This window comes from Jaculus jaculus, chromosome 5 (genome assembly GCF_020740685.1).
Source record: "Jaculus jaculus isolate mJacJac1 chromosome 5, mJacJac1.mat.Y.cur, whole genome shotgun sequence".
Classification (NCBI taxonomy): domain Eukaryota; kingdom Metazoa; phylum Chordata; class Mammalia; order Rodentia; family Dipodidae; genus Jaculus; species Jaculus jaculus.
Genome location: NC_059106.1, coordinates 57,047,843 through 57,057,577, shown reverse-complemented (window position 1 = coordinate 57,057,577; position 9,735 = coordinate 57,047,843). Strand labels below are relative to the sequence as shown.

General features: G+C 45.5%; 1 pseudogene; it reads left to right on the top strand.

Moving 5' to 3' along the window:
• The first annotated feature begins 653 nt into the window (after nucleotides 1-653).
• Nucleotides 654-2,586, top strand: LOC101598674 (annotated as a pseudogene).
• Nucleotides 2,587-9,735: the final 7,149 nt, after the last annotated feature.

Sequence of the window (9,735 nt, the reverse complement as noted above, 5' to 3'; positions counted from 1 at the left end):
GACAGACAGAGTGAAAAAGGCAGAGAGAGAGAGAGAGAGAGAATGGGCACTCCAGGGCCTCCACCCACTGCAAACGAACTCTAGACGCGTGCGCCCCCTTGTGCATCTGGCACCACGTGGGTCCTGGGAAATCAAGCCTCAAACCGGGGTCTTTAGACTTCACAGGCAAGCGCTTAACTGCTAAGCCATCTCTCCAGCCCAAAACTGATTTTTAATTTTTTTTTAATTTTATTTATTTATTTGAGAGTGACAGACACAGAGAGAAAGACAGATAGAGGGAGAGAGAGAGAATGGGCGCGCCAGGGCTTCCAGCCTCTGCAAACGAACTCCAGATGCGTGCGCCCCCTTGTGCATCTGGCTAACGTGGGACCTGGGGAACCGAGCCTCCAACCGGGGTCCTTAGGCTTCACAGGCAAGCGCTTAACCGCTAAGCCATCTCTCCAGCCCTGATTTTTAATTTTTAAAAATACTCTTGGTCGCCAGGCACCGCTGTGGCCCAGTGGGCAGGGGGCCTATAAAGCCGGAGCCCTGCCATCCTTCACTGGCTGCACTCGTCCCTCGCCGCCGATCCGGCTCGCATTCGGTGCCTGAAAGAGGAAACAGTGACAGACGTGTAGACTGCAGTCCTCTGTCCTTTACACAGTTCTTTCACCATGCCTGGATCACTTCCTCTGAACACAGAAGCCAGCTGGCCAAAAGATGTGGGAATTGTTGCCCTTGTGATCTACTTTCCTTCTCAGTCTGTTGATCAAGCTGAGTTGGAAAAATATGTTGGTGAGGATGCTGGAAAGTACACCATTGGCTTAGGTCAGGCCAGGATGGGCTTCTGTACAGATGGAAAGGATATCAACTCTTTCTGCCTGACTGTGGTTCAGAATCTGATGGAGAGAAATAGCCTTTCCTATGATTGCATTGGGCGGCTAGAAGTTGGAACGGAGACAATCATTGTTGAAAAGTCTGGGAATACTGACATAGAAGGGATAGATACAACCAATGCGCGCTACAGGACACAGCTGCTGTCTTCAATGCCACTAACTGGATTGAGTCCGGCTCCTGGGATGGACAGTATGCTCTGGGAGTTGCTATATATGTCACAGGTTGCCGGTGTGGTGGTGCACGCCTTTAATCCCAGCACTGGGGAGGCAGAGGTACGAAGATCGCCATGAGACTGAGGCCACCCTGAGACTACATAGTGAATTCCAGGTCAGCCTGAGCTAGAGTGAAACCCTACCTCGAAAAAAAAATATATATATGCCACAGGTAATGCCAGACCTACAGGTGGAGTTGGAGCTGTGGCTCTGCTCATTGGGCCAAATGCTCCCTTAATTTTTGACGGAGGTCTCCAGGGGACACACATGCAGCATGTCTACCACTTCTGCAAGCCCGACATGCTCTGAGTACCCTGTCGTGGACGGGAGACTCTCCATCCGCTGCCACCTCAGTGCGCTGGACCGCTGCTATCCGTCTACCGCCAAAAGATCCGTGCCCAGTGGCAGAAGGAGGGACGTGATAAAGATTTCACCCCGAATGATTTTGGCTTCATGATCTTTCACTCACCACATTGTAAACTGGTTCAGAAATCTCTAGCTTGGATGTTCCTGAATGACTTTCTTAATGATCAGATCAGAGATAAAAATAGAATATAGATGCTATACTACAGAGTGGCTTGGAAGCCTTTGGGGATACTAAATTAGAAGGTACTTACTTTTTTTTTTAAAATTATTTATTTATTTATTTGAGAGCGACAGACACAGAGCGAAAGACAGATAGAGGGAGAGAGAGAGAATGGGCGCGCCAGGGCTTCCAGCCTCTGCAAATGAACTCCAGACGCGTGCGCCCCCTTGTGCATCTGGCTAACGTGGGACCTGGGGAACCGAGCCTCGAACCGGGGTCCTTAGTCTTCACAGGCAAGCGCTTAACCGCTAAGCCATCTCTCCAGCCCCAGAAGGTACTTACTTTGACAGAGATGTAGAAAAGGCATTTATGAAGGCTAGTTCTGAACTATTTAAGCAGAAGACAAAGGCATCTTTGCTTGTATCAAACCAAAATGGAAGTACGGTACATCTGCTGTATCTGGTTCCCTTGCTTCTCTTCTAGCCCGGCGCTCACCTCAGCGGTTGGCAGGGAAGAGGACTGGGGTGTTCTCTTACGGCTCTGGTTTGGCTGCCACTCTGTACTCTCTTAAAGTTACATAAGATGCCACGCCAGGGTCTGCTCTTGACCAAGTCACAGCAAGTTTATGTGATCTTAAATCAAGGCTTGACTCAAGAATTTGTGTAACACCAGATGTCTTTGCAGAAAGCATGAAGCTCAGAGAGGACACGCACCACCTAGCCAATTATAGTCCTCAGCGTTCAATCGATTCATTCTTTGAAGAAACGGGGTACATGGTGCAAGTGGATGAAAAGCACAGAAGAACTTACGCCCGCCGCCCCTCTCCGAATGACCATGCTTTGGGTGAAGGAGCAGGACTCGTGCGTTCAAACATAGCAACACAGCGTATTCCATGCCCTGCTAAACACGTGCCACAGCTCCCAGCGACAATAGCCGTTCAGAAGCCGCCTCATTAGCAATGGCGAGCACTAAGCTCCTCTGAGGCGTGAGAGTTCACAGTGATCTGGGGCTGGGTTGGGAATATGCGATTGAAGCAATGGGATGTCTGGGGACAATTTTAAAGGATTAAGTGATGCTTCAGTTTTTATGTGCCTGACACAGAACCTAGAAAACTGTCGTGTTTGGAAAAGTCTCTGCTCGACTTGGTAATGTGCTTCCTGTTGGGGTCGGCCAATGCTAAATGCACTCAATGACGCATTCAATGACGTTAAGGGCTCTGCAAAACTTTATACCTCTCTGGTCGGTCCTTTGTATGCATGCAGCAGAGGCATTGTCTACTTTACAAGAAATTTTTTTTATTTTTTATTTTTTTTTTTATTTGAGAGCGACAGACACAGAGAGAAAGACAGGTAGAGGGAGAGAGAGAGAATGGGCGCGCCAGGGCTTCCAGCCTCTGCAAACGAACTCCAGACGCGTGCGCCCTCTTGTGCATCTGGCTAACGTGGGACCTGGGGAACCGAGCCTCAAACCAGGGTCCTTAGGCTTCACAGGCAAGCGCTTAACCACTACGCCATCTCTCCAGCCCTACAAGAAAATTTTTTACATGTATGTGAGAATTTTATACTTTGGACAAATAGGAAAGTACCTGTGGCTTTTAAGAAACTTCTCTAGCTTGGGGAATATAGACAGAACATGTGATATGCACAAACCCTGCTTGAAATTGGCAAGACAAACATTTTTTTTAAAGATCTATAAACCACACAGAGGCAGAAAAGCAGACAGGCATGCTGGTTCTGGGATTTGTAACGGCAGGTCAGCAGTGACAAGTGATTCATGCCCTCTTCAGAGAGATGCCAGCATTGAGTAGGCCTCTGTCCTGGGAAACAAGGTTCATCTGGGGTTTCTGATTAGTTCATGGTGGACTGTGTTACTGGTATGTGAGGAGGCATGCTGCAATTCTTAGCACCTTATTCTGAAGGATGGAGGAAACCTTTGGCTGCTTCCTTTTTAAAATTTAAACTAGGAAGGATGGGGCGGGACATTACTAGGTTATACATGCTTCAGTATTATAAATTCACTTTCAGAGACTGACAGCTTAATGAAATTGATGGGATAAAAGTTCTTTTCCTTTGTGGGTGTGTGTGCCTTTTTTGGTGTATCTGATCAATGAATATAGGAAGGTACAACCCAAGTTTTTACACAGCCTGAGTAGCTAAAAAGAATATTCCACTCTAAGATCTGGAAATAGAATTTATAACATTTTCCTTGGACTTACACCATAAAACAACAAATAGAAAAAATCATATGGGATGAAAATATTGCTTAGAAAGTTTTGTAGGTGTTTTTGGTGCTGAACTATATCGACATGAGCCTTAGATTATAAAATAGAGATAGTTGGAACTAATGTACAGAAATAAATTTTTTAAACTTTATTTGCTGTTAAATTCTATGAAGTTTCAGTTATCTAAAAATACACACAAACATAAGTTTTAGATTGCAAGGTGATATGTAATGTAGTGTTTATAAAATACCCTTGTTTAATATGAACTAGTATTTTGATTGTACAGTTATAATTTGTAAAAATGATTTCATTTTAACATCCACTGGTATAGATTAATAATATAAGTTCAGATTTAAAGAATGTTGGGAAAATGGCACATGTAATACTTTGGCAAGTATTTGGAGTTCTGTATGCTCTGAAAGAGTCACTTAGTGTTGGTGCCAAGAACTGGGTTTTCTCAAAGTCCATTGCTGGCAGTGGGCAAGCCTGGTAATGCTGGCACAGAGCAGTAACCGCACACCTTACTAATAGTGAGATGAATAACTTGGAAATAAAGTTTTAGACGAATATTTCAGATAAAAAATATTATTTATTTGCAAGAGAAAGTGATCAAGAGAAAGAGGAGAGAGAGCCAGGGGTGGTGACACATACCTTTGATCCCAGCACTAGGGAGGCAGAGGTAGGAGGATCACCATGAATTCAAGGCCATCCTGAGACTCCATAGTGAATTCCAGGTCAGCCTGGGCTATAACACACCGTACCTCGAAAAAAAAAAAAAAAAAAAAAAAAAAAGGAGAGAGAATGGGCGTACCAGGGCCTCTTGCCACTGCAAACAAACTCCAGATGCTGAGCCACTTTATGCATCTAGCCTTATGTGGGTACTGAGGAATCAAATGCACACTATCAGGCATTGCAAGCAAGTGTCTTCTACTGCTGAGCCACCTTTCCAGCCCACCAAATTATAGTATTTTTTATTTGTTTATTTTTATTTATTTGAGAGTGACAGAGAAAGAAAGAGGCAGATAGAGAATGATCCTCTAGCCACGGCAAGAGAACTCCAGATGCATGTATCACTTTGTGCACCTGGTTTATGTGGGTCCTGGGGAACTGAGCCTTGGACCAGGGTTCTTAGGCTTCACAGGCAAGTTCTTTACTGCTAAGCCATCTCTCCAGCCCAAGCTATTTGTTTTTTTAAAAGGAAACATGTTAAACAGAACAAGTTTAACTACAAAAAAGAGTAACTTTTGCCAATTATTTATTTAAACACTTTACAGTTTCATGAAGCCAAAAAATAAAAACAAAGTAACAACTGAGTAAATAACTTCTATTTTTAAGTTACACTGTTTATTAAAGTCTGAGAAAGATGGGGGGTGTCAGGATCTCCTTCTGCTGGGGACAGGCTGAAGTTGAACCAGTCACTTGCCTGGGTAGTAGGGACACAAGGCCATTTCACGGGGTCCTTAAGGACTCAATTGATGACAGCGTGCTCCCAACTCCTCAGCCTCTCTAGAAACTTCGCCTCCCCTTCCTCTTTAGCCTGAGTGAAAGTGCTAACACAAGGCAGGCCTCCTGCCTCGTAAATCCCAGTCTAGCACCCTAGAAAAGCAGGGTTTGCAGCAGATGCTGGGGCTCCATCTGGCTCTGTTTATCAGCCATGTGACCTGAATCTCTTCTCTCTTTCCCTGCCCCTCCTCAGCAACTGGAGACTCGCACATGCTAGGCAAGCACCCTGCTGCTGAGCTGGACTTTTTTTGAAAGAAAAAAATTGCTAGGTGTGGTGGTAAAAGCCTGTATTCTCAACACTTGGGAGTTGAAGGCAGGGGATCAATAGGTCAAGGCCAGCCTATACTACATGTTGAGCTATATGGGCTATACAAAATCGTGTCTCAAAATAATTAATTTTGGGTGGAGAGATGGCTTAGTGGTGAAGATGCTTGCCTGTGAGCTGGGTGTGGTGGTGCACACCTTTAATCCCAGCATTTGGGAGGGGAGGCAGAGGTAGGAGGATCTCCGTGAGTTTGAGGCCATCCTGAGAATACACAGTGAATTCCAGGTCAGCCTGAGCTAGAGTGAGACAGAATTGAAATGTCAGGGCTTCAGCCATTGCAATCAAACTCCAGATGCTTGTGCCACCTAGAGGACATATGCGGCCTTTAATCCCAGCACTCAGGAGGCAGAGGCAGGAGAATCACCATGAGTTTGAGGCCACCCTGAGATTACATAGTGAATTCTAGGTCAGCCTGAGCTAAAGTGAGAGCCTACCTTGTAAAAAAAAAAAAAAAATTAGAGAGGAGAAATAGAGAATTGGTGTGCTAGGGTCTCAGCCACTGTAATCAAACTGCAGACACTTGTGCCACCTAATGGACATGTATGACCTTGTGCTTACCTCACCTTTGTGCATCTGGCTAACATGGAATCTGGAGAGTAGAACATGGGTCCTTAAGCTTTGCAGGCAAGTACCCTAACTACTAATCCATCCCTCCAGCCCTAAAAAGTTTTTTTTTTTTTAATTTATTTGCAAGCAAAGAGAAACACACACCCAGAGAATGGGTGCACCAGGGCCTCCAGTGAACAAACTCCAAATATATGTGCACACCACTATATATATCTGGATTTACATGGATATTGGGGAATTGAATCTAGGTAGTTAGGCTTTGCAGGAAAGCTGAGCCATCTCTCCAGACCACTGAAGGAGATTTTTTGAGACAGGACCTCTAGCCACTGCAAATGAACTCCAGATGCATGCACCACCTTGTACATCTGGCTTACATGGGTACTGGGGAATCAAACCTGGGTCCTCAGCCTTTGAAGTCAAGTGCCTTAACCACTAAGCCATCTCTCTAGCCCCACAAATTTTTATAAGACAGGATCTCATTAAGATTTGGAATTTGGCTTTGTACTTTGATCCTTCTGCCTCAGCCCCTTTCAGTACTGGGAAAATAGATGTGTGCTACCATGCCTGAGCCCAAGTCTTAGTTTCTTGATCTATCAAGCCAGGATGGCATTGAAACTTAACCCAGAATTGTTACAAAGGAGAAATGAAATGTACATGAGCATACTGTGTGGTCTACAGTTAGTGCTCAGTAAGTTTGTGAGCATTCATGTATGACTCATATTTGTACATGACATAAATATATATGCACTCCTGCCCGTGTGAGTGGAAATCCAGAATGAAGAAACGTGTGTGCATAAGACTGCTTCATTAAGAAAAATCATGGGCTGAGGAGATGGCTCAGTGAGTGAACTGCTTGCTGTGCAAGCCTGAGGACCTGAGTTTGGATCCCCAGCACCCACATAAAAGCTGAATGAGGGGCTGGAAAGATGGCTTAGAGGTTAAGGCACTTGCCTGGGAAGCCTAAGGACCCGTGTTCAACTCACTCTCCAGATCCCACGTAAGCCAGATGCACAAAGGTGAGGCAAGTGCCAGGTCGCCCATGCCCACCAGGTGGCGCAAGCATCTGAAGCGCGATTGCAGCAGTTGAGGCCCCTCCCCCTCTCAAAAACTTTGCACAAGAAAAAAAAAAAAGTTGAGTGAGTATGCCGCACTGCCCGTCATCCCTGCACTCTAGAGCAGGCTGGCTAACTAGACTAGCCAACACGGCAAGCTCTGAGTTCAAGTGAGAGACCCTGCCTCAATAAGCAAGGTGAAGAGGGCTGGGAGGATAGCGTAGCTTGCTTACAGAGTCTGCCAGCCCAGGCTCAATTCCCAAGCTCCCCATGTAAACCACAATGGGACACAAGTGTCTGGTATTTGTTTGCAGTGGCGAGGGTCTATTACATAAATAAACAAGATAAATAAGGTGTAGAGCAATAGAGGAAGACATCCAACATCAACCTCTGGCCTCCTCATGTATGTACACCTGCATGCACATGCCAACGCGAGGACACAAAGATGAACACAGACACCCAAGGAAGATCACACGTGTTCATTTTCATAATTTAAAAATGAATTAGCCCTGGGCATGGTGGCATAGGCCTTTCATCTTAGCATTCCAGAGGCTGAGGTAGGAGGATCACATGAGTCAGAGGCTAGCCTGGAGCTACAGAGTGAGTTCACTAGTATGAGACCTACCTCAAATAAATAAATAAATAAATAGATAAGTAAATTTAAAAAAATTCCAGGGCTGGAGAGACATCTTAGTGGTTAAGGCACTTGTCTGCGAAGCCTAAGGACCCAGGTTTGATACTCTAGGTCCCACATAAGCCAGATGCACAAGTTGGCACATGCATCTGGAGTTTGTTTGCAGGGGCTAGAGTCCTTGGCGTGCCCATTCTCCATCTCTCTCTCTCCCGCTCTCTGTCTCTAATAAATACATTTTAAAAAATCTTAAAAGAAAAAGAATTCCGGCACTTGGGAGGCAGAGGTAGGAGGATCACCATGAGTTTGAGGCCAGCCTGAGACTATATAGTGAATTCCAGTATGGGCTAAAGCAAGACCTACCTCGAAAAACAAAAACAAACAAATTAAAAAGTAACATATTAAAATTATTATAATTTATTTATTTGCAGTGTGTGTGCACACGTGCACTCCTGTGTGCTGGCATGCCCAAGTCTCTTGTCACTGCAAATACATGCCTGTCCACCTTCACCTGGGTGGCTTGGGAAGTGAACCCAGGCCAGCAGGTCTTACACGCAGGAGCCTTTAACCACTCAGCAATCTCCCCATCCCTTAAAAATGAAGATATCTTACATGAAGAGGAAAACCATTATTTCAATATAGCACATTGTCCTGATGGGATGCTGGTCATACTTGCAAGACTTTCCACAGATTCACTCTGATCTTTATGATGCCCTTAGGTAGTTTCTATTACTCTGTTTCACTGACAAGGCACAGAGAGGTCAGGTAATTTGCCCTGTGCCACACAGTCTGCTTTAACCATTGTAGGAATGGGGCAGGGGCAAAAGAGCTCACTTTGGCCTTGGCTGGAACGTGGTCATCTTTATATCTGCCCAGTTAACACAGCAGCCCCTAACTAACGTGGATACTTAAATCAGTCAAGGGCTGGAGAGATGGCTTAGAGAACATCTGTGGCTGTGGCTACCATCCTGGGCAGTACTAACAGAACATTTCCATCCTTGCAGAATGTTTAATACACAGACAGCTGCAGAGACAATGAGCCAAACACAGGACTTGAACTCAGCGGGTGCTGCACATACCTATATATACATATTTTTTAATTAAATACCACTTCATAATGTTATCTGCACATAGTACACACAGTCTTTTTTTTTTTGAAAAAATAAGACATGCCTTATTAGTCATGAAGTTAACAAAATATAAGCATCCACATAGAACGTTCCAGAGTGTCTTCATTTATACGGACTCTTGGAGACATGTTGACTGCTTTTGTCTGTCAGCCAGTGTTGGACCAGGTTTGGAATTCACAAGACTTCAGGGCGGGTGGAGGCCCTACCTGCCCAGACAGCTGACCCATGTCCACTCATCCAGTGTCCTCAACCTGGCCGGCCCTACCTGACCTCTCCCACCAAGCCTGAAGCTTACAGTGAGGGCACCAGGTTGCAGCGTGTGTGTGTGTGTGTTGGGGGGGGGGGTGTTTCCAAAGGCACCAGTCCGCAGAGCACTTACTCAAATGTCTAATCAAGGACTCCCAGCCTATAGAACAGGGGAACATGGTGGGGGTGGGAGAGGAAGACCAGAGAACTGAAGATTCATGCAAATTTGGTGACCCTGCTGGAGACAGGGGACTCCTGGGAGGGAGGGGAAGGGATGGCATTTAATGTTGCCTGGAGGATTCTGGAAGCCAGGCATGGAGGTACACGCCTGTCATCCAAGCACTGAGGAGGGTGAGGCAGGGTGACTGACAGTTTGAGACCGGCCTGAGCTACACAGTGAGCTCCTATCTTAAAACAAAATACAAAGCTAACAAACAAGAAAGGTA